Here is a 23,481-nt window from a genome sequence, read left to right as displayed (position 1 = left end):
AGATATGGATCTATTTGCAATCTTCTGCAAGTTGACATCCAGTTACGCCAGCACCATTTGTTAAAGATACTTTCTCTTTTCCATTGGACAGTTTGGGCTTTCTTGTCAAAATTCAGGTGTTCATAGGTGTGTTGATTAATGTCAGACACTTCAATTCAGTTCCATTGGTCCACATGGTGGTTTTTATGCCAATACCAAGCTGTTTTTATTACTATAGCTCTGTAGTAGAGCATGAAGTCAGGGATGGTGATGCCTCCAGAAATTGCTTTATTGTAAAGAATTGTTTTAGATATCCTAGGTTTTCTGTTTTTCCATATGAAGCTGAGTATTGTTCTTTTGAGGTCTGTGAAGAATTTTGTTGGGATTTTGATGGGGATTGCATTGAATCTGTAGATTGCTTTTGGTAAGATTGCCATTTTTAATATGTTGGTTCTACCTATCCATGAACATGGAAGATCTTTCCATTTTCTGATATCTTCTTCAATTTCTTTCCTCAATAACTTAAAGCTCTTGTCATACAGGTCTTTCATTTCTTAGGTTAGAGTTACCCCAAGGCATTTTATATTATTTGTGGCCATTGTAAAGGGTGATGTTTCTCTGACTTCTTCCTCAGCCCTTTTGCAATTTGTGTATCAGAGGGCTATTGAATTATTTTTTAGTTAATCTTGTATTCTGCCATGTTACTGAAGATGTTTATCACTTGTAGGAGGTCTCTGGTAGAATTTCTGGGGCCACTTATGTATACGATCATAACATCTGCAAATAGTGATAGTTTGATTTCTTCCTTTCCAATTTCTATCCCTTTGATCTCCTTTTGTTGTGTTAATTCTCTAGCTAGAACTTTGAGTACTATATTGAATAGATATGTGGAGAGTGAACAGCCTTATCTTGTTCCTGATTTTAGTGGCATCAATTTGAGTTTCTCTCCATTTAATTTGATGTTGGCTATCGGCTTGCTGTTTAGATATGTTCCTTGTATTCCTGATCTCTCCAGGACCTTTATCATGAAGAGGTGTTGAATTTTTTCAAAGGCTTTTCCAGCATCTAAAGAGATGATCATGTGTTTTTTTTTTCTTTCAGTTTGTTTATGTGCTGGATTAAATCGACAGATCTTCGTATGTTGAGCCATCCCTGCATCTCTGGATGAAGCCTACTTGATTGATCATGATGGATGATTTTTTAATGTGTTCTTGGATTCAGTTTGCCAGTATTTTATTGAGTATTTTTGCACCAATGTTCATGAGGCTTATTGGTCTATAATTCTCTTTCCTTGTTGAATCTTTGTATGGTTTTGGTATCAGGGTAACTGTAGCCTCATAGAAAGAATTTGGCAATGTTCCTTCTGTTTCTATCATGTGGAACAATTTGAGAAGTATTGGTATTAGCTCTTCTTTGAAATTCTGGTAGAATTCTGTGCTGAAACCATCTCGTCCTGGGCTTTTTTTGATTGGGAGACTTTTAATGACTTTTCTATTTCCTTAGGGTTATAGATCTATTTAAATTGTTTATCTGGTCTTGATTTATTTTGGGTATATAGTACCTATGCAAAAAATTGTCCATTTCTTTTAGATTTCCCAATTTTGTGGAGTACAGGGTTTTTTTTTTTTGAAATTTAAAGAAAAATTCATTGAAGATCTGAAAAACAATTCCTACAAGACTGACTTTTCCATAAAACTGTAGCTACACGATGCATTGTGTCTATCATGTTAAAACGTGCATTAGACATAGATACAAAAACCATGAAACAAGCCACCATTCTTTAACAATTAAGCAAAGATAAAATGCCTAAGGAACAACATGGATCACTTGCAAAGGATGGGCTCGTTAAGCACTATTTTAAAAAAAAAAAAAAAAAAGAGCACAGATGGATGAGTGTTCAGTTATATATAGTGAAGTGAATCTTTGGCACTAGGAATCAGAGCATTTTGTCATAGAGCATTAACACATAAAAGTGCGTAGTGTCAAAGGAACAGAACCACCAGCATTCAAAAGCAGCTTTGTCAACTAGGCAATAAAACACTGTACAGCATGTCTCTCTGTTGTCCATCACTGAATACACTGGTAGAAACTTTGAAATGAAAAAAAGAAAGAAAAAAGGAGCAGGCACTCCTTTTATTTTTCTCTGTTTAAAATCAAACAGAAAACAAACATCAATTCTGTTATACACTAACGGTCTTCAAAGCACATCATTTGTACAAGAGAAGGACTAAGAATCAAACTGTTTACAGAGATCCAAGCACGAGTGAGAGAGAGCACACCCCTCACATGGCTTTCCGATGGTACTCAGGAGGAGCCACTTCATAATCACTGGCACTGAACAATGTTGCAGAATTCTTTGCCAGGTACTTGAGGAAATCATGTAGATAGTTCAATAATAAAGCAAGGCTTTTCTCATCTAGAGGTGTATAGGCCAACATTGCTCCAATTCGCACAAATAATCTCAGTAAATGTGGTTCTCCATACACCTGGGACACTGGTGCATCAGGGTGATCTACAAGAATTTCAGCATACTGCTGAAGAGGATGTGGAACTAGGAACTCTCCTCCACTGCTGGTGGGAATGCAAGCTTGTACAACCACTTTGGAAATAAATATGGCGCTTTCTTAGAAAATTGGGAATCAATCTCCCCCAAGATCCAGCTATACCACTCCTGGGCATATACCCAAGAAATGCTCAATCATACCACAAGAGCACTTGCTCAGCTATGTTTATATCAGCATTGTTTGTAATAGCCAAAACCTGGAAACAACCTAGATGCCCTTCAACTGAAGAATGGATAAATAAATTGTGGCGCATATACACAATGGAATACTACTCAGCAGAGAAAAACAATGACGTCGTGAGGTTTGCAGGCAAATGGATGGATCTAGAAAAAATCATCCTGAGTGAGGTAACCCAGACTCAGAAAGACAAATATGGTATATCCTCACTCATAGGAAGATGCTAGATGTGGAACAAGGATGACTGGACTGCTACTCACATCACTAGTGAGGCTACCTGGAAAACGGGACCCCAAGAAAGACACGGAGAAATGGATGAGATCTACATGAACAGCCTGCACATGAGTGGGACCAATGAAGGGCGACAGTCGAGGGAAAGAGAGTGGGAGATCCTAGCTGGATCAAGAAAAGAGAGGGAGAATAAGGAATAGGAGACCATGGTAAATGAAGACCACATGAGAAGGGGAGGAAGCAGAGAGCTAGGGAGGCCCACGGAGATCCAAAAGATACCCCTGCAAAAGACTGCTGGCAATGGTCGAGAGACGGGACTGACCTACTCTGGTGATGGGATGGCCAAACACCCTGATAGTTGTGCCATAAACCCCATCCAAGGATTGAGGAATCTGGATGCAGACATCCACGGCTGGGCCCCTGGTGGAGCGCTGGGAGTCTATTTAGTGAGAAAGAGGAGGGTTTATATGAGCGAGAATTGTTGAAGCCAAGGTTGGATAAAGCACAGGGACAAATAACCAAATGAATGGAAGCACATGAACTATGAACCAAAGGCTGAGGGGCCCCCAACTGGATCAGGCCCTCTGAATGGGTGAGACAGTCATTTGGCTTGATCTGTTTGGGAGGCAGCTAGGCGGTGGTGCTGGGTCTTGGGCTCGTTGCATGAGTTGGCTGTTTGAATCCTGGGACTTATGCAGGGATGCTTGGCTCGGTCTGGGAGCGGGGGACTGGACCTGCCTGGACTGAGTCTATCAGGTCCATCCTGGTCCTCGGGGGAAACCTTGATCTGGAGGAGGTGGGAGTGGGGGGTGGGCTGGGGGAGTGGGAGGGGGGCGTGGGGGGGAGAACAGGGGAATCTGTGGCTATTATGTGGAACTGAATGGTGTTGTAAAATAAAAAATAAATAATAAAAAAAAAAGAATTTCAGCATACTGTGGTCTCTCAAATTTGTAGAGTAGCTGAGTGCCCAGCATTACATTGAAGTATTCCTTTGTCCCTGCTACAACCTCATTAACAGCATACTCCTTATTATCTGTATTTCCTCAGGATTTCTTATAATTTGCATAATCCTCCAAAATGGAATCCACATTCTTCTTGGCAGGAAGATAAGAAAGCTGCTTTTGTCTGGTAATCAAGCCCCAGTCATCCACAAACTATGGTTTCAGCTCCTCTGAAATCTTTACTAACTTCAACTCTGTTCGTGAATGTTTCTTCATTTTCAAGTGCAGGATCTACCCGGGCTCTTTTCTTCCTGGGAGGCTGAGGTGTCTCACTGGCACTGCCACCATCTCCTTTCCCAGGTGTTTTCTGCTTGTTCTTTTTTGTTTTCACTTCAACCTTTTTCTGTTGCAGACCAGATGTCTTCTTTCCTGGAGCAGCTCCTCTCATCTTGCCCTCTGCATATTGTTCCTGATTGGCCTTTTGAAGCTCTCGCTGTTTCTGCAAATTGGTATCCACGGATTTGAGTTCTCTGCTTTCTGGAACCCATTCATCCCAATTTTTATTCCAACCACTGTAATGGATAAAGTATTTCACTTGTTTGTCCTTTATGGCACCCTTTACACACTTTGCTTCATAGAGAAGAGGCCCATGAAAGCACAGCACTTGCTTGCCCTCCTGGAATTTGGCTTTGCGTCCTGCTTAGGCGCCATTTATAAGTGATTCGCTGCAGCCTCCTCTTTCTCCCACCACCACCACCCCCCCCGCCCCCCCCCGACTACCGCCCCCTACTCTCTACCCCACCCAACTTAGCGTCAAAAGCCGGAATACAGGTTTTTAAAGTATGACCTGATGATTCTCTGGATTTCCTCATCGTCAGTTGCTATGTTTCCCATTTTATTTCTGATTTTGTTAATTTGGATATTCTCTCTCTGCCTTTTAGTTTGGATAAGGATTTGTCTATCTTGTTGATTTTCTCAAAGAACCAACTCTTTGTTTCATTGGCTCTTTGTATTGTTCTCTTTGTTTCTATTTTATTGATTTCAGCCCTCAATTTGATTATTTCCTGGCATCTACTCCTCCTGGATGAGTTTGCTTCTTTTTGTTCTAGAGCTTTCAGGTGTACTGTTAAGTTGATAGTTTGAGATTTTTCCAACTTCTTTATGTAGGCATTTAGATCTATGAACTTTGCTCTTAGTACTGCTTTCATGGTGTCCCATAAGTTTGGGTATGTTGTACATTCATTTTCACTGAATTCTAGAAAGTCTTTAATTTCTTTCTTTCTTTCTTCCTTGATGCACTGGTGATTCAGTTGAGCATTATTCAGTTTCCATGAGTTTGTAGACTTTCTATAATTTATGTTGTTTTTGAAGGTGGTTCGTTAAAATACAGGAGATGATTCCAATTTTTTTTGTATCTGTTGAGATTTGCTTTGTGACCAGGTATGTGGTCAATTTTAGAGAAGTTACCATGGGATACTGAGAAGAAGGTATAGTCTCTTGTGTTTGGGAGAAATGTTCTGTAGATATCTATTAATTCCATTTGAGTTATAATGTCTGTTAGTTCCCTTATTTTTCTGTTTAGTTTCTGTCTGGCAAACCTGTCCATTGGTGAGAGTGTGGAGATGAAGCCTTCCACTATTAGTGTGTGGGATTTGATATGTGATTTAAGATTTAGTAATGTTTCTTTTACATATGTGGGTGCAGAGGCAGAGATCCATCTGGATTTCTGTGACTTCAAGGCCACACTGGGCTACGGGAGATTAATCCAGTCTAAAAGAGAAACAGAGCCAGGAAATGGTGGTACACATCTTTAATTCCATCAGCAGAGAGCTAGGTTGATGTCTATGTTCAGTATTGCCACAGGAGACTATGCTTAGTTCAGCGACACTTGTTGATGCCAGGGACCATGTAAATTTCCATGGTGTGTGCTGTAACCAGAAACCATATGTAAGTCCAGGATCCATGCTCCTGATGACTGTAAGGGCAAGGAAGCTCCTTCTGTCATGGGATTGATGAGTGCAGACTCAGAGTTGAGAAAGAGGGACATAGAAGGTGTCTGTGACAACCTCTACTTCCCCCATCCTTCCCAAAAGTAACAGCCTAGACAGAAAGCCATCAAAGAGAAATCTTAAAAACTGTGATAAGGATGCAGACATATAACTCTCCAGAATTGGGTGGGGGCAGCAATTGGGAAAGACTCGGTTTTATTTTAGGGGCTGGACACCAGGAGTTTGACCATGTTCCAGTGAATATATGGGCAATTCAAATTGGACTTGTTCATTTTACCTTCTTTTTTTTTTCTGGGGCAAGGCCCAAGGGTGAGGTGTCTGAACTGAGGTGACTGGGAAGCAAGGGTATTGGGTTCCATGATGTGAAATTTCCAAATAATCAATAAAAATCTTATGAAAAAAATAGGGGAAGAATTTTGATGAGATCCACAGGAGATGTGGGTTGGTTGGGTGGGTGAGTGGGGGAGGAAAGCTGCAGTTGGTGTTCTGTTGCAACTCTAGGGATCCGACTGTGGGATTGGATTTGGAGGGAAAGAGGGAGTGATGGAGTTCTTCAGTTGGCTTACCCATTTTCCTGTCTTCTTCTGCTGGTGTGTTCTTAATGAATGCATGCAGGTGTTGGAGGCTGGGAAGATGGGATGAGTTGGGGGAAGGAAGATTGGGGAGAAGATCCTTGTGAACCAGTGGGGATGGGGTCTGACAGGAAAGAGACCACAACAGATTTTTTTACTACATAGAAGGGGATTGACCAGGAAACTGAGGCAGCAGAGAGTGATTGGTGTATCTGGGCATACCAAATGAGATCCTGTCTCTAAAACCAAAACAAACTCAATAACACCCCACCCCAAAGTCCACTCCTTAAATACATCCTGCCTCCCAAAGAACAGATTCTGAAGCTGGAAACATTCTGTCTTTATATTCAGGAGGCAAGGGAAATCTGAAGTGACAGCCTGGAATATACAGGAAGTTTAAGGGAACCCTGGGAAACATAGTTCCTTTGAGTTGAGGTTATTTTTCTTAAGTTACTTAATCTCTAAAAAATCAATGAAAGAACAAATAAAACAATGGCTGAGAATTATTTTTAAACAAGAGTTGAGTAGAGACACCATCATCAAGGAGAATATGAAGGTAATGAATAATATGTAATGATTAATAAAATAAAGTAGCCCAATCTTCATTGTATCTCCCAGCCTTCAATTTACATTACAGATGCGTGTCTTTATTCCTCAAATGGATCTACCTACATCAACTTAAGCAATAATTTCTCACAGATGTGCTCTCCATTTTGGGGGTTACTTAATTCCAGATATGGTCAAGTTGAGAACCAAGAATAGCCATCACAATTATGTTTTGCTTCATGTGGTTAATCTTCCAATATAAGGGATCATGTCAACTTTTGCACAGCTATTATTCACTCTTGTTATGTTTTACAATGATTACTGCTATAAACACCATCAGGGAAGGGGTGTTTTCCTTAAGTCAGTGGACTTAGTTTTCACAACATGAACAGCAGGTGAAGAGTTTATACATGGTAAGTAGGAAGCAGAGCCAGGAAACCATGAAGGTGACTCTATGTTTTCCTCCCTTTTATTCCATCCAGACCCACAGTTGAACAACACTAAGTAAACTGACAGTAACCTTGTAAGTAAGTAAGTAATCTTTGCTTTCTTGATAGACCCAGTCAGGTATATTCTCAAAGACTATTTCTGTTTGTCTTTGGCTCCTTGTGAAAAAGTTCAGACAAGTCCCTAATCACCAAAAATCCTATAGAACACCCCAACCCTTGGAAAACCCTTAGCCTTGCATTTTTGAGTTATAAAAACCCACTTCTCCTGTGCTCTTGGCTATTCTCTCGAACCTGGGAGTAGGGAGAAAACCTATTATATCAGAAAATAAAGCTTATTTAGTTTGACCCAAAATATTTGCATTGGTGGTTTTTACTCTCCTTCAGTGGGAATATCACTACCCATCTTGGCCCCTTTACTGGAGTTGTGATATTTTCTTCATTACTGGTGTGTCTGCACCTTTTGTCATCTGCCTGGATTAGGCAGTTGGAGTCTCTCATCATCTTTAGTCATTAGAAAATATGGCACCTTGAGTAGCCCTGCCTGATGGTTGTAAATCTTTCTTCACTCCATTGTGGAGAAGCAATCCAATTTCCTGATGTTTGTCTTAGTCAATCACCCCTCCTAAGACTGTTATTTCATTTTGGCCTGTTGGATTAAGGACATCAAAACTTCAAAGCAGCTTGGGAGAAGTCTGAGTTTCCAGTTCAATGAAATGTTTGTTGTGGCTCCAGTCAGGAATACTTCCTCTACCTTGGTCAGAATCTATACTGTGTAAATAACATGGTGATTGACAAGCATTCTGCTAGTCCTTGTGTAGTAGTTTTGGTAAAATCATTACATGCTTGAAAGGCAAATCCATAACTACAATAGGCATCTACTCCTGTAAGGACAAAGTAGTCATCCTATCACCAAGCTGCTGGATTTTCAGCCTGGGGAAGTGGTGACATCTCTGGGGCTCTGTGTTGGTCTTTGCTGTAGACAGATCTGGCATTCAACAACAGCTGTAACCAGATCAGTCTTGATGAGTGGATATCATGTTGTTGATCTATTGCATAACCTGTATCACAGCTACCTTGACTACTTTAACCATGGGCACATGGGGCAATAAAAAGGATGGCTTGGGGAGAGTCTGACTGTCCACCTAGCAATTCGTCCTGTCTACTTGATTATTGACCTCCTCATTTAAAGGGGACAAAAGGATCTTCACATTCTTTGTTCCTTTGCAGATCTGTCCAAATACTTCTTTCTCAAATGTCTTTCCAACTTTTTGTAATTTTTTCCTTTTTGTTTTTACTTTTTCTGATGTCATACAATACATTCTGAATAGTCGCCCCTCCCTCTACTCCACACAGATGTACTACTCCTCTGTTGCTCTTGAGAAAAGCACAGGCCTCCTGGGGATATGAAATGAACATAATATAAGAAGATGAATAAGAGTAAGCACAAACATTTATAGTAAGCCTCGAGGAACCAAACCAGAAGGAAAAAAAGGTTTCCAAGATCGGACAAACAAGTCAGAGACTTCCCAAATTCCCACAGTTAGGAGTCCCACAAAAGCACGGAGCTAAACAACCACAACATGATTACAGAGGACTTAGTACAGACCCACTGTGATTGCCTTTTCAGTCTCTGTGAGTCCCCATGAGATTTGTCTACCTGATGTCTTTGACCCCTCCTACAATCCTGGCTTCCCCTCTTCCTTGAGGTTCCCTGAGCTCTATCTAATGTTTGGCTGTGGAACTCAGTATCTGCTCCCATCAGATGCTGGAGAAAGCCTAACTGATGATGATTGGGCTAGGTACAAATCTATGAGTATAACAGAATTTCATCTGGTATCCTTTCATTGACAGTGTGTGTGTGTGTGTGTGTGTGTGTGTGTGTGTGTGTGTGTGTGTGTAGCAGTGAGGTTGCTGCATAAACTTTCACAGCTGAGCAGAGCTGGATGGACTAAAATGGCTTTCTTCAAACAGAAACACCACTGGAATCCAGAAACTGATTTTAAATTTTTTATTCATTTGATATTTTATTTGGGTAGGTACAGTCTACAGAGATGGATGTGTCTGTCCATGGAGACAAGAGGAGAACCGAACAAGGGTTCTCTGCAAGAGCAACAATGGCTTTAGGCAACTGAGTCATCTCTCCAGTACCACACACTGAGTTTGGAGAAAAAAATGTCTTCTTTCTCTTCCCCTTCTCTTGTAATCAAACATTCATGTTTGTTTTCTACTTTGCTCTGAGCCCATGACCTTATGTTCTGCTCAGTCCAATCCATACAAGTTTCTCTAAAGAAACCCTGTTGTAACATGCTTGGGGCCAGCAACTAAAATGAATTCCAGTTTCCAACTCATTGGACAAAAATTAAAGCAGTACAGTAACAGGGTAGAGTCTGGGTAGACTGTATCAGAGTCCAGACCTCCCCCTCCCCCAACCTGCCATTCAACTCATTTACAGCTATATTAAAGACTCAGCCACCATGCTGTCTTTCTCTCCTTTCACTATAAATGCTCTACACATCCCATAGTCTACCCAGGTGTCATTTGTAACAACACTGGCTGCTGCTTCTAGGAGACCAGGTCCTAGAATTGCTTCAAGTGTTTAATAGGGTGCTCCAGGAAAGGGAGGTGAGCAGAAGCCAGGGAACAGTATGCTTCAGCCACTAAGTGGAGATATGAGCCCACCATTGTCTTCCAGCCTGTGGTCTCAGAGATCTCAGAAGCGTGAGCTGTAATGAAATCCAGTGTCTGACTTTTCAGCTGCCCTGATCTGTGGAGGTCAGCCAGGAAGAGAGTGTGGGCAGGACCACAGAAATGTCCCTGAAGAGGGCATCCTCACACATGACCTTCAAAGGCTCCAGCCCATACATGTCAGTAGCTGCCAGCACAGCATCTGCCATGTTGTCAAGGTCTGGTGCTGTTCCTGTGTCAATGAAGTCCATCATTGTCTTGAAGACTTGTGGCTCTAGGTCATGGATTTCAATGCGGTTCTTTTTGCTCTCTTCCATGTCATGTTCAAACATGGCTCTGAAAACTGGAGAGCAAGCTCCTAAGATGGCCTTGTGAGCCTAGAATTCCTGGCCGGCTACCACCAGGCAGCAGTCTGTGAATCAGGAATTCTCCCACAGCTCTCCTAGCTCATCTGCCAATGTGCACCTTGGAACTTGGATTCCCGGTTTCCTGTTCTGGTCAGAGATACTGAAGTAGTCCTGGACCATGCTCACCTTGCAGGGAAGAGTGAGCCCATCATCTAGGAGACGCCAAGGTGCATAGGACAAGTAGAGTTTTAAAAGGATGTACTTTCTGAATCACTGCTCTACATCTGGCAGGAACCTAAATGCTCTTGGGCTCCTCATACTTTTCATTTTCTCTCCTTCAGCACTTACGATCCAGAACTGGAACTTTGCCCAAACATGACTCTTTGGACACTAGGTAAACTGACATGTAATCTTCACTTTCTTCATCAACTCTATTTGGGTATACTCTCAAACACCATTTGTCATTGGCTCCTATTGAGAAAGTTGGGTTTCTAATGCTTTCCATAATAAAAACAGAAGTTGCTGATGGTCCACCTGTAGGAGAAATTCTGGACTCTGATTTGTGTGTACTCACATCTCTGGGCTATCCAGTCTCCTGACATTTCTCCTGCAGGTAGTTTGAAGGTTCAACTGGATTGAAAATGAAGAACTAGCAAGTGTTTTCTCTTTACCCTGTGAGACACAATAACAGAATTTAGATTTTTAGTTTCTGTTTCACCTCTGTTCTGTCTTCCATGAGGGTGGAAATTTGGGTCTCTGAAATTTTCTATCCATTTTTCAATACTAGTTTCAGAGAAGACAGTCTAGGCTTCTAGGTACTCTTACACCACTCCATTTTTTTTTCCTAAATTGAATCTTAGGTCAATATATATATATATCTAGTTTTGACAATGATACACAACTTTTGAAAATTTGGTACATGTTATACACTCAAATCAAAAATGTTGTACTAGAGTTCTCTAGAGGAACAGAACATATGCAATGAATCTTTCTTTGTATGAACAAAGGGGATTTATTAGAATGACTTAGGGCTGCAGTCCTGCTAATCCCACATTGGCTAGCTATGAAGGGAAAGTCCAAGATTCCAGTACTTACCCAGTCCAAGAGGCTGGATGTGTCCACTGGTCTTCAGTATATGCTGGAATTCCACAGAAATACTCTCTAATGCCAGGGAAGGAATGAACTTGCTGCAAAGTGAGGGCAAACAAGCAAAGAGCAATAGCTTCCTTCTTCCATTTCCTTTTATAGGCTTGCAGCATAGGATGTGGCCCAATTTAGGGTGTTTCTTCCAGCCTCAACATCTGGATTAAAGGCGTGTGTTTTCAGGCCCTGAGATCCAGATTAGATGTTTGTGTCTTTTTACTTCCAAAGTCTGTATTTTAAGTGGATCTACCCACTTCAACTGAAGCAAAACACTTCTCACTGCTGTGCCCTCCATGTTAGGGTTTTAGTTAATTCCATATCTAAATAAGTTGAGAATGAAGAATAACTATCACAAGTGTATTTTGCTTACTGTGGTTCATCTTCCATAAAATAAGGTATGGTGTCCATTCCTAGATAGCTGTTATTGACTCTTCTAGGGATTTTATACCAATTCCTCCCATAAACATGATCCAGGAAGGGGTGATTTCCTTATCTGTCAGGGGTCTCAGTGGTCACAAGATTGAGGGCAGGGTGGACGTATTCATATATGGTGGGCAGGAAGCAGAGCCAGGCAGGAACTTCTGAAAGTGACTGTCTTCTGCCGTTTATCCCATCCAGACTCATAGTCCCCAGCATAGCTCCACCAACTTTCATTGGTGGTCTTGCTCCTCCCCCTCAGATAATCCTCCTTGGAAACACTCTTCTATATCCACTTAAGGGTGTGCTATGAGAAAATCCTTAGTGCTTGTCAGTTCCATCCTGCTGACTGTTAAGATTCAGTTTCTCAATATCTCATAATTTTCATCCTTCGCTGTTGAGTTCTGTCCTCTTTAAGCTTTGAACGTGCATGCTTACACTGCTGGGCCTTAAAAGTGAGACAGGATTCTGGTTACCCAAGGTTGCAGAACATATCTACCATATATCAAAGAAGAGGCTTAGGGATGTTTCCCCTTCTAAAAAGTGAGTGGTAAAATGCTTCCCACATCTCTGGTCTCTTTCTAGTTCTTTATGTTTTTGAGAGACTCAGTATGCCTAAAAGGCACTGAAATATGTTTAATGATTCAATCAGCTCAGAAATTGCCAGCCTAGCCCTCCATAAGTCTGGCTCCAATGCTGCTCATTCCTCAATATTGTTCATGTATCAGTTGGTTTTGAATTATTCACTTTTTGTTTCTGTACCTAGACTACCCACAGGTGGCTGAAAAGTGTCATCTGCTTGTCTTCACCCATGGGTTAAGGTCATTGATGCCAGGTCCCTACTCTCTCAAATCTGTCATTTGAAAAGTCTGTATTTGACCACTTCTAGACTTCTCATTTGCTTGAAAGATTGTTAAATGGTAAGCCCAATGCTCCCTTGAGTTCCTGGAGACTTGTGTGAGGGAGCTGTCTTTCACAGGGGAAACAGACCATCTGAACATAAATCATGGGCTCTGCCCATGAGATTTCTCATTCCATAGCAAACCATAGTTGTGGTGGTATTGTGTTCCCCAAACTATTGTGCACACTAATAAACTTATCTGGGGTCAAAGACAGAATAGCCACAATGTTAAACATAGAAGATAGGCAGTGGTAGCACACGCCTTTAATGCTAGCATTCCAGAGACAGAAATCCATGTGTTCAAGGATACAGCCAAGCATGGTGACTCACACCTTTAATCCCAGAAAGCTAGCCTTTAATCCCAGGGAGTGATGGTAGGAAGAAGAAAGGTATATAAGGCATGAGGACCAGAAACTAGAAGCTTTTAGCTGGTTAAGCTTCAGGCTTTTGAGCAGCAGTTCAGCTGAGAGCCATTGGATTGAGGACACAGAAGCTTCCAGTCTGAGGAAACAGGATCAGCTGAGGAACTGTCAAGGTGAGGAAGCTGTGGCTTGTTTTTTCTTCTCTGATCTTCCAGCATTCATCCCAATACCAGGCCCTGAGTTTGTTTTATTAATAAGACTCTTTAAGATTCCTGCTACACACAGTCTTGAAACCCTCTCCTACCAGCACGGAAGAAGCAGCTATGGTAGAAAGAAGAGCAAAGGTCAGATTATCATTGCAGTAACATCCTTTGCAATTTCTTACTGCTGTGTTCTTGAAGTGTGTAGAGCTCTGGGTCACCTGTGCTTGCCTGTGATGAGTAGTTGGCACCATGGCTTACTGAGAAGCTTCCACAACGGAGACAGGCAGTGAAGGAGCACAACATATTCTTAACATCATGCTGAATTTTCATTGGTTTATTGAAATTACCATTTTTCCATATACTTTTCTTATTAATTCTTTGAGAATTTCTCTCATGTACACTATGAATCTTGATTCTGTTCATCCATGTTCCTCCCCCAACACCTCCAAATGTACTCCCACTTTCTCTTAACTTTATGTCTTTCTTTATTTTGCTTCTTGAGTAACAGAATTCAATGTGTGCTGTCATTATACTTGAGTGTGTGTCCATCCTAGAACCAGGGACAAACCCAGAAAAAGCTGACTCCCCTCCTGCCTGGACAGTTGGATTTTCAAAGATGTTGCAAACTGCTCAAAAACACTACTGAACTTTCTTTTAAATTTTATGTATTTATTTGTTTGTTTATTATTTATTTACATATTTAATGGCTTTTATGTTTGCATTTATGTTTGTGTAGCAATTGTGTGCCACATACCAGAGGAGTCCAGGAGAAGGTTTAAGATTTCCTAGAACTAGAGGTATAGACGATTGAGATCTTCAATGTGGTTCCTGGGAACTGAACTTGATTCTTGTAGAAGAGCAGCCAGTGCTCTAAACATTAGCATCTCACCATACCAGTAGTATACTTTCTTAAGACCACACACAGTATGCTATTAAGCAGTAATTAAAACAACCCTGTTTCTCTAAGCAGCTGTGCTAGTGGCCTCGGCATGAACTTGACACAAGGTATGGTCATCTGGAGACAGGAACCTCACTTGAGAAAAGCCATCAGATTGTCTATAGGGCTGTCTTTAAGGCATTTTCTTGCCCCTCCCCCACCATTTAGTTTTAGTTTTTGTTTTTTGATGCAGACTCTTTCTACAGAGCTGGGGCTGTCCTAGAAATCACTCTGTGGTCCAGTCTGGCCCCTAAGTTACGGAGATCTGTCTGCCTCTGCCTCCTGAGTTCTGGGCTTAAGGGTGTTCGCCACCAGACCTGGCTAAAACATTTTCTTGACAATGATTGATGTCAATCTACTGGAGGTAGAGCCACCCTTTGCCAGGTGGTCCTAGGGTATGCAAAAAAGCCAGCCAGTAAGCAGCACTGCTCAGTGCCTCTTCTTAGGTTCCTGACTTGCTTGAGTTCCTTCTCTGACTTCCCCTTGTGATGGACTATTAGCTGGAAGCTGAGACAAAGCCTTTCTTTTCCAAGTTGCTTTTGTAATGGTGCTTCATCAGAGCAATGGATAACAAATTAAGACAGTAGGTTCATGAATTTTAATCACATCACCACAGTTACACTTTGGTCTTTTATAAATTGAAAGTTTATAGCTGTCATCCACATATGGAGCACCTTACCATTTTGAACATTTGCCACAGAAACACAGTGCTGTCTTCTTGGTGGTTCCACGTTTCTATGGGAGGCCAATGAAGAAGGAAGAAAGAAAAGGAGAGAAAGAAGGATGGATGACAATGTAGCTCAGGTATGGAGAAATAGCCTAGTATGTGGGAGGCACTGATCTATGTCTCCAACAAAACTCGCACGTGCTCACATGCAAGCACACACATATACATGCATCCATTCAAAGGAGAAGAGAAAGTAAAGCTTCCTTTGAACATGTGGAGGGCGACAGAGGCCCACTGAAGCTTTTAATTGATTGCTATGCAAGTTATTACTACCTCTGAGACCATGCTCCCAGAATCCCCTACCTACAGATGTGTGTGCTGCACTGGATACAGATATCATATTTTATTTTCTTAATACAAAGGAGCAATTTTTATCCCACACAGAAATTGAGTAAAAAATACAGATGGTTCCACTCACAGAGTTTCTTCTCTTAGTAGCATCTTTATCAGTGTGTTCCAGTGTTATAAGTGATATTTCCATAGTGATGTATTAAACAAAGGGCATGCATTCCGGTTTCTTTCTTGAAAGATTCATTATGTTGCAGGTGTGCTAGTAAGAGTTTAGAAAACAATTCATGCTATGCATCTATCTTTCTGTAAAGCACTTTCTCTAAGAAGGCCTAGTCCAGTCTCCACTAGAAAATAATAAGAAAAAATAGAAAAAGAAGATTGGTCTGTTGTATGCAGCTTGCCCTCATCTGTTTCTAAGACCGAGATCTCAAGAAAAGGATTTGTTGAGCTCTTGGGGAGGGGATTCTAGGGAACACTAATGAAGCATCGTTGTGGTTTTACATGGTAATACCTTGTAACATCTCTTAAAATAGGCAGGTGACACCAAGGTTCAGTGAAATAAATTCAAGGGTAGTTGAGGACACACAGAAGGGAAGCCAAATACCACTGGACAGATTTGCAGCTGTCCAATTTGGTGAAGAATTTATTGTAAATGAAACACACTCCAGACAGCCCTGCCTGACTTCACAGATACCAAGAACCAACATTAATGTCTTGTGAATCTGAGTGTTCCTTACGTATCTGTCAATTACAAGCTTCCCATCTTTTGCCAAGGTGCATTAGAAACAACAGCAGATTTTTGCAGGTTTTTATTGCCCCTTTGTGTGTTTATGTAGAACTCTATAATTGCAATTCTTAAAACTGGACTGTCTTATTCCTACCACGTGATTTCTTTTTAAAATGATGGTATCCTTTGCTTTTGAAATTCTATTAGAGCATCGCTGTCTAGACACAAAGCAAAAGTAACAGAACTTGCTGACAACTTTCATGTTCTGACCAAAGTGCAGTTTAGCACCAAACAGCCAGAATAACATGTAATAGTCTTCTAACTCTGCTGTAACGAGTGGGCAACAGTCTACAAGCACAGGAATTCATTAGTTTAGATAACTTAAGGTCATGGTTTCTAAAGGGCTCATGGAACCCTCAGTAGTCTAGTGGAGGCTGTCCCCTTTTGGCCTCTAGAGGGCACCACTTCCCTTGCCTTGGGCTCAATAGGCCACCACTGTGAAAGTATCTTGGCTGTTTATCCTTTTCTGACTCTTGCTCCCACCCCCATCTCCCAAGTCATTAGGACCCTTGTGATGCCATTATCCCACCCACAGAAAACACAAGATGATCTGTCTCAAGACCTCAACACTGTAGAAACAAATAAGGGAAGAATAGGGCTTCAAGCTCAGCCTAGGCTTATAGTGAGTTTGAGGTCAGCCTGACTTGCATGAGACCTGCCTACAAACAAACAAACAAACAAACAAGTAGATAAACAAGTAAATGAATGAATAAAAATTAAATTAAAAATATATAGAGGAAAGAACTATCATGAAAAATTGATAACAACAAAGTCAGCTTAAACATGTGTAGGCTCTTTGGGACGTGGCCCTTCATATCACTAGTGTACTTAAAATAAATTATCTAATTTTTCACTTTTTTCCCCTAAACAGTAATCATTTATCATTTCAAAGGAAAAATTAATACTAGGGCTTGAGAGATGGTTCTGTGGTTATGAGTATTGACTGCTCTTCCAGAGGCCCTGAGTTCAACTCCCAGCAACCATATGGTAGCTCATAGCCATTTATAAGTCCAGCTACAGAGAATCCCAGGCTATCTTTGTCCTACATGGGCCCCACACCTGCATGTCCAATTGATGTCCGAGCATGCAAAACACATACACAGAAAAGAAAATCATAAAAAGTCGAATTTAAGTGGAAAAAATTACTATCTAGAACTTCTCTCCTGTGAGAAGAGAAGCTAAGCAAGAGCAGCAGCTCTAACTCCTGCTCAAAGGCTACATCAGATAGCAATAATAATGAAACTTGCTCTTCTTTTTGTTTTTGCTCTCACTGGTTTATTCATGTTAGTAAAATTGTTGTAAACAAACAAAAAAGATCTCAGTGTCCCCCCAAGTAATGTACAAGCAAAGCAGAAGTAACAGAAAAGTCTATTTCTTTTTTACAAAATGGATATGACATGACACAAACCCAGCTACCAAGCACACACACAGACACAGACACAGACACAGACACAGACGACACACAGAGAGAGACAGAGAGACAGAGAGACAGAGAGACAGAGAGACAGAGAGACAGAGAGACAGAGAGACAGAGAGAGTGAGTCAGGTCTTTATCCCTAACCCAAAGGAGAGCTTAGCTGCTCCTTGTCTGAGGTTCAACCTCAAACTCTACGCCTGGACGCGAGCTTGGAAACCAGGGTGGAGAAAGGAGAGCAAAGGGATTGAGTGGGAAGAAGGCACGTGAGGAGAAGCAGATGCTGGCCATTAACCTGTGTGCATGAAAGACTGAATTCTCCAAAGAGAGGAGAGGGAGGACAAACAGAGTCAAGATAATGCCGGCGGAACCTTTCCCCCAGTATCTAAAACCAGACCCAGAGTTCTCATGAAGACAGTGTGAACGCTGAGCTGAGATTTCCACTGTTGAGCAACAAAAGAACCCAAGCAAAATCACTGAACTAGACCCTTCTGTAGGTTTTTAAAACAAGTTTCCTGGGGGAACAAACTGCAGAGCTGTTTCTGTGGGAGAGGAGAACAGCAGCTTGCAAACCAAACAGATCTTACATGGTAGTCAGTAGGATAGGGTCTTTGAGCTGACTCAGACTGTTGGGATTAATCCGGAGCTAGGTGGACTTTGCCCAGCGTAGGTGATCATGAGGTGTGGAGAAAGGAAGTGGTGGATTTCCTGGCAAACAAACCCACATCTTGAGGTTTCTGAGGAGCGCTGAGTTAGGTTTCTGTTTGACTGATATGAATCCTGCCAGAACATTTTGCTTCACTTTGGGCCCAAAGTGACCTAGACAGTTGGCCTTGGACTGAAATTTCTGAAATTGTGAGTGAAAACAAACCTTTGCTCTTCCGAGTTGTTTCTCAGGCATATTGTCGCAGTCACAAAAAAGCTGAGTATCCTGCGGGTTTGGTGGGCTGTAATAGACCCGCCAGCAGGTGGGGCTGTCTGGCTATAATCAACAGGCCAGCAGATAGGGTTGTGTGGCTTTCAGAGGCTCTACAGAAGACCTCGGTCTTTCTTTCTTTCTTTTTCTATCTCCCTCTCTCCCGTCTTTTTCAATCTCTGTTCTGTTCTTTTTGTTGTTGTTTTCTTCTTTTTTTTGTGGTTACATTCTGAGATTGAGTCTCACTATGCAGCTCTGGCTGGCCCAGACCAGTCCTTCCTTTTGAGAGCTGGCATAACAGGTACACATCATCACATCAGGCTTGACTTTTGTTTCTTTATCCTTGGGGCTTTGAGAGAATGGTCACATATACTCCTTAGCTTTGGCCTCTCCTCCATCTTCAAAGCAATCAGTGCTGGAGTTCTCTGAGCCTTTCTTTAATAATTCTATGTTCCTTGGCTCTCCTCCCTCTTTTGGGGACTGTAGTGGCTATATTAGGAAATAGAATCGTCTCTTAATCTTAATTCCATCCTTAATTCATAGCCATATAATCTAACATATTTGTAGGTCCTGGGTTTAGAATGCGGCATCTCAGGGCAGCATTATTATGACTACTTTTTTAAACACCAACATTGTTTACATCACTTTTCTTTATTTCCTTCCTACCTTCCTTCCTCTCTCCCTCCCTCTCCCCCCCCCACTGATGTTTCAGGGATGGGCTTTGAGGTTTCCAGGAAACAGACTTTTCATACTATGTATTTTCTCATTGATATCGTCATTATCAATATGCTGATATGCTGTGAAGACAACTGGCTTCTTGTATTGGTGAAGCCCTTGGGAGAGCCAAAGCTCAAGATGCCACACCCTTTTCAGGGAGCCAACCTCAGCTTGGTAGTTCAATAGGCCACCCAGGTCTCCCTTACAGGTGGAGATGACACCATAATCCCCAGTGCACACACCATTGTCTTCCTGACCCTGATGAGCTATTGCTCCAACCTGGACCATGTAGCATGGTCACTATGGGCTGCAGGTCCTGCAACACTTCAGCAATGGGACCATTGGTCCAGAGGCAGCCAGGCCAGTGACATAGTAGGTGTGGTCTGTGAGACAGCCTGTCTTGATGGTGTCACTCAGACCCGCAGGCTCTGACAGCTTAATGACAGCAGTGTTGCTGTACATCAGGAGGAGCTTCCATTTCTCATGAACATAAATGTCCATCCCACATACATGGTGTCTTTTTAGTCCTCCTCCACCATGAGGCTGTGCTTCCCCAGACAAACATGGTGGTCAAGGATTACTGGTTTCTCCTGACTATTTTTCTCAATTTGAACATTCATTTATCTAAATAGTTTAGTTACTGGAACAAATTGGTGATTAATAAATTCTTTTTTATTTTTTAATTCTTACTAAAAATTTTACATTTGTGTGTGTGTGTGTGTGTGTGTGTGTGTGTGTGTGTGTGTGTGGTGGTGGTGGTGGTGGTGGTGGTGATGGTGGTGGTGGTGATGGTAGTGGTGGTATCCGTGCATAGAAATCAGAAGACAACTTGCAGGAGTTGGTTGTCTATACTTCCAGTAAGTGAGTGAGTTCTAAGAATAGAACTCAGGTGCTTGGTGGAAAGCATCCTTACCCCTCTAGTCTTCTTGCCAGTCCATGAAATTTTTTTTTGAAAATGTGGGTTCTATATATCCTTTCATTACTTATAGTACAAAGTTTCCTCTCATAGAAAGTACTTTGTCATGTTGCATTGGCTCTCCTGAAACATAATCCACTGATTATGTTACATGACTAGAAAACCAACATCATGTAAGGATAAATAAAAGGGAGATCATTTATAATATTATAATAAAATCAGTTCTGCTATGCAATTGTTCAAGCATTATGATGTCAGAAGACATACAGACAGAATAGGAGTCTTCTCAGTACACAGAGATCTGCTGTCATTGTCATAGCTATTGACACTAGCTAATGCAGTGAGCTCTACTCATAACGCAAGCTTGTTAGTATCTAATTGTGCCTTGAACAACTCTCAGGGATGTTGTAAACAATGTGAGGTTTAGCTTTCCCTGTAGTTTATTTACATTATGGGTGCATTCCTGGAAATGTCAGTAATATTCAAGGTATAAGTTCAGGCTTTGGGGGCTTGGCCGTGTGACCCAGTGGTAGAATGTTTGTCTAGCATGCATGAAGTCCTGGGCTTGATCTATATCATCAACAACAAAAATAATGTGTTAACATGCAACGTGGAATCATGAGCACCATTTTTTACTTATATGAAAACTGGGATGATATACAGAGGACATGAATTGGCTCCCCACTTCGATGACCTCATTGCAGTGTGCAACCCATGAAGTCTTGTAATGCCTGCCAATCATTATATGCATAATGTACTCAGAAGGAATACTTATGAATTTTGCAGACTCTTTCTGGAAGTGACTTAATCCCCATTGAGAATTACTGATCGTTGAGATCAGGGTTGTCACTGGGAGAGATGACAATAAACTTGACATTTGTTCAATGCTGCTCAACTCTTCTAAATATTTAATCTGTTTAAACTCAATGAAACTTTTAATAACCCTACAATGTATGATCTATTATTAGCCCCAGTTTTGAAATAGGGTAGGGGCTAAAGCTTATCAAAATTAAGTAATTTACCTTAAAAAAAACAAAAAACAAATATAATAAAAACCATGACTAAATAAATAAATAAATAAATAAAGACAAAGGAATTTAAATCTAAGCAATTTTGTGCCAAGCTTTGGTAACCACAGCACCTCACTTTTTATGGTAATAGATGTTCAGTCCTGAATCAATTATCTTCAGATACATCATGATCCTGTTACAATTACTGATCATGATCTATTGACCCCTCTCCAGTTGTCTGGCTCACCACACACACACACACACACACACACACACACACACACACACACACACACCTCCCATTATTTTCTCACCTCCAGCTCTATGGAAGAAATGATGATATCATAGCTGCTTCAGATCTGTGAATGATTGCATTAAAGACTGGTGGGAAAGAGTCAGGGCCATCCATCAGAAAAACTGTGTGTGTGTGTGTGTGTGTGTGTGTGTGTGTGTGTGTGTGTGTGTGTCTGTGTGTGTGTCTGTGTGTGTGTCTCTGTGTGCCTGTGTGTGTGTGTGTGTGTGTGTGTGTGAGAGAGAGAGAGAGAGAGAGAGAGAGAGAGAGAGAGGGAGGGAGGGAGGGAGGGAGGGAGGGAGAGAGAGAGAGAGAGAGAGAGAGAGAGAGAGAGAGAGAGAGAGAGATGTATTTTCACCAAGGATGAAACCGACGTGACTACAGTTGCTTGGTAAATATATACAGTTGCGAATAAATTCTAAATATTGAAATTGGCCCTGGAAAATGACTGTAGAGGTTTCTACATTTCCATTTCAGCATTTCCTTCTCAAATGAATGAGCAATTCAATTTTTTGTTATTGCAAATGGAGCTGCCTGTTTGGCTTCCTACCCCAGGCTGTGGCCTCCTCCATCCCTCTATTTAGTAATTCTCAGGCTTGTGTGGCAGCTGATAGCAGTCTGTACCCTCTCTCTGAAGAGAAGTATGAAATAAAACAGTCTCCTACACTGAGCTGTATACCACAATCACTTTTCCATCCCAGTTTTTATATTTTATTATTATTGTGTATGTATGTACAATGATGTATGTTTGTGGGTGTTCATACCATGATGTGCATATGGAGGTCAGAGGCCAACTTCGTGGAGTCAGTTCTCTCTTCCCACCTTTATGTGGGTTTCAGGGATTGAAGTAAGGTTGGTAGGCTTTCATGGCAAGTGTCTTTACCTGATGAAACATCTCACTAGTCCTAGAATCACTTTCGTAAAGAAACTCTAACCATTCTGGAAAACAGCTAAGTAAAAAAGGGATTTGTCTGACTTTGCCCTATAGGACTCCATGTTTGTACACAGCAGTGCTTTACTTAGCAAGCACATTGTCCTTCCCCATATATCATATTTCAGATGAAATGGGACATATTCAGGTGGGATGGCTGTGGACACTCACGCAGGTACAAATTCCTTAAACTCAGATGAACAAAGAGCCCTTGATCCAAAGCTGAAGTGTGTGGCAGGGTATTCCAGGACCATTAAAAGCACTTGGCATGAATTAGTTTCTTTGATCACAGTACCTTAAGAAGGAAAACCTATTGGTGTACCCCATCTACAGTGTTTTCCCCATACAGCTCATACATGGCAGTGGTGTTGACAGCCCAGGCATCCAGCTGCAGGCCTACCCTCTGATAAGCACATTTTTGGCAAGCACATTTTGCTGATCACCTGAGGCTGGCCTAGCCCAGGAACTACATTAATCACACCTGTTTATTGTGGTAGGTGGGTTTTGCATGTGACACGGCATAGTTTCTGTGCTTTTAGCATGGTGGGTAACCCAAATTATACCAAAGAGAGAGCAGATGCAAGGATAAGCCAAACTTGGTATGTACACAGAACCAAATACAATTAAGCTATAGGAAAAGAGCAGAATTATGTTATTTGTGACAGCATGGATGAACTCAGAGGATATTGTGCTAAGTGAAATAAGCCAGACACAGAAAGACAGACATCACATGATCTCATTCATGTGTGGAATGTGAACAATCTAACTCACTGGAGGATACAGTAGATGGTAGTTATTTAAAGGAGAAAGGGAAACAGGAAGACATTGGTCAAGGATATGACTTTTAGTCGGATATGGAGAAAAACTGAGAATAAGGAAATGCAGAGACAGTACAGGTTGGGGTGGAACTTGGGAATGGTTGTCAATGGTTATGGTGTTTCTTTCCTGGATAATGCTGTGAAATCAATTGTAGTGATGGGTGCATAACTCTGAGCACAGGGAAAACGATCCGTTTGT

General features: G+C 41.4%; 2 pseudogenes; both read right to left on the bottom strand.

The window, feature by feature from the left end:
• Positions 1–2,079: 2,079 nt before the first annotated feature.
• On the bottom strand, positions 2,080–4,603 carry LOC114687242 (annotated as a pseudogene).
• Positions 4,604–9,990: 5,387 nt separating this feature from the next.
• Positions 9,991–11,157, bottom strand: LOC114687248 (annotated as a pseudogene).
• Positions 11,158–23,481: the final 12,324 nt, after the last annotated feature.

Source organism: Peromyscus leucopus, unplaced genomic scaffold (assembly GCF_004664715.2).
Source record: "Peromyscus leucopus breed LL Stock unplaced genomic scaffold, UCI_PerLeu_2.1 scaffold_1222, whole genome shotgun sequence".
NCBI lineage: Eukaryota > Metazoa > Chordata > Mammalia > Rodentia > Cricetidae > Peromyscus > Peromyscus leucopus.
The sequence above is the reverse complement of the archived record's forward strand: the minus strand, read 5'-3'. Positions and strand labels throughout refer to the sequence as shown.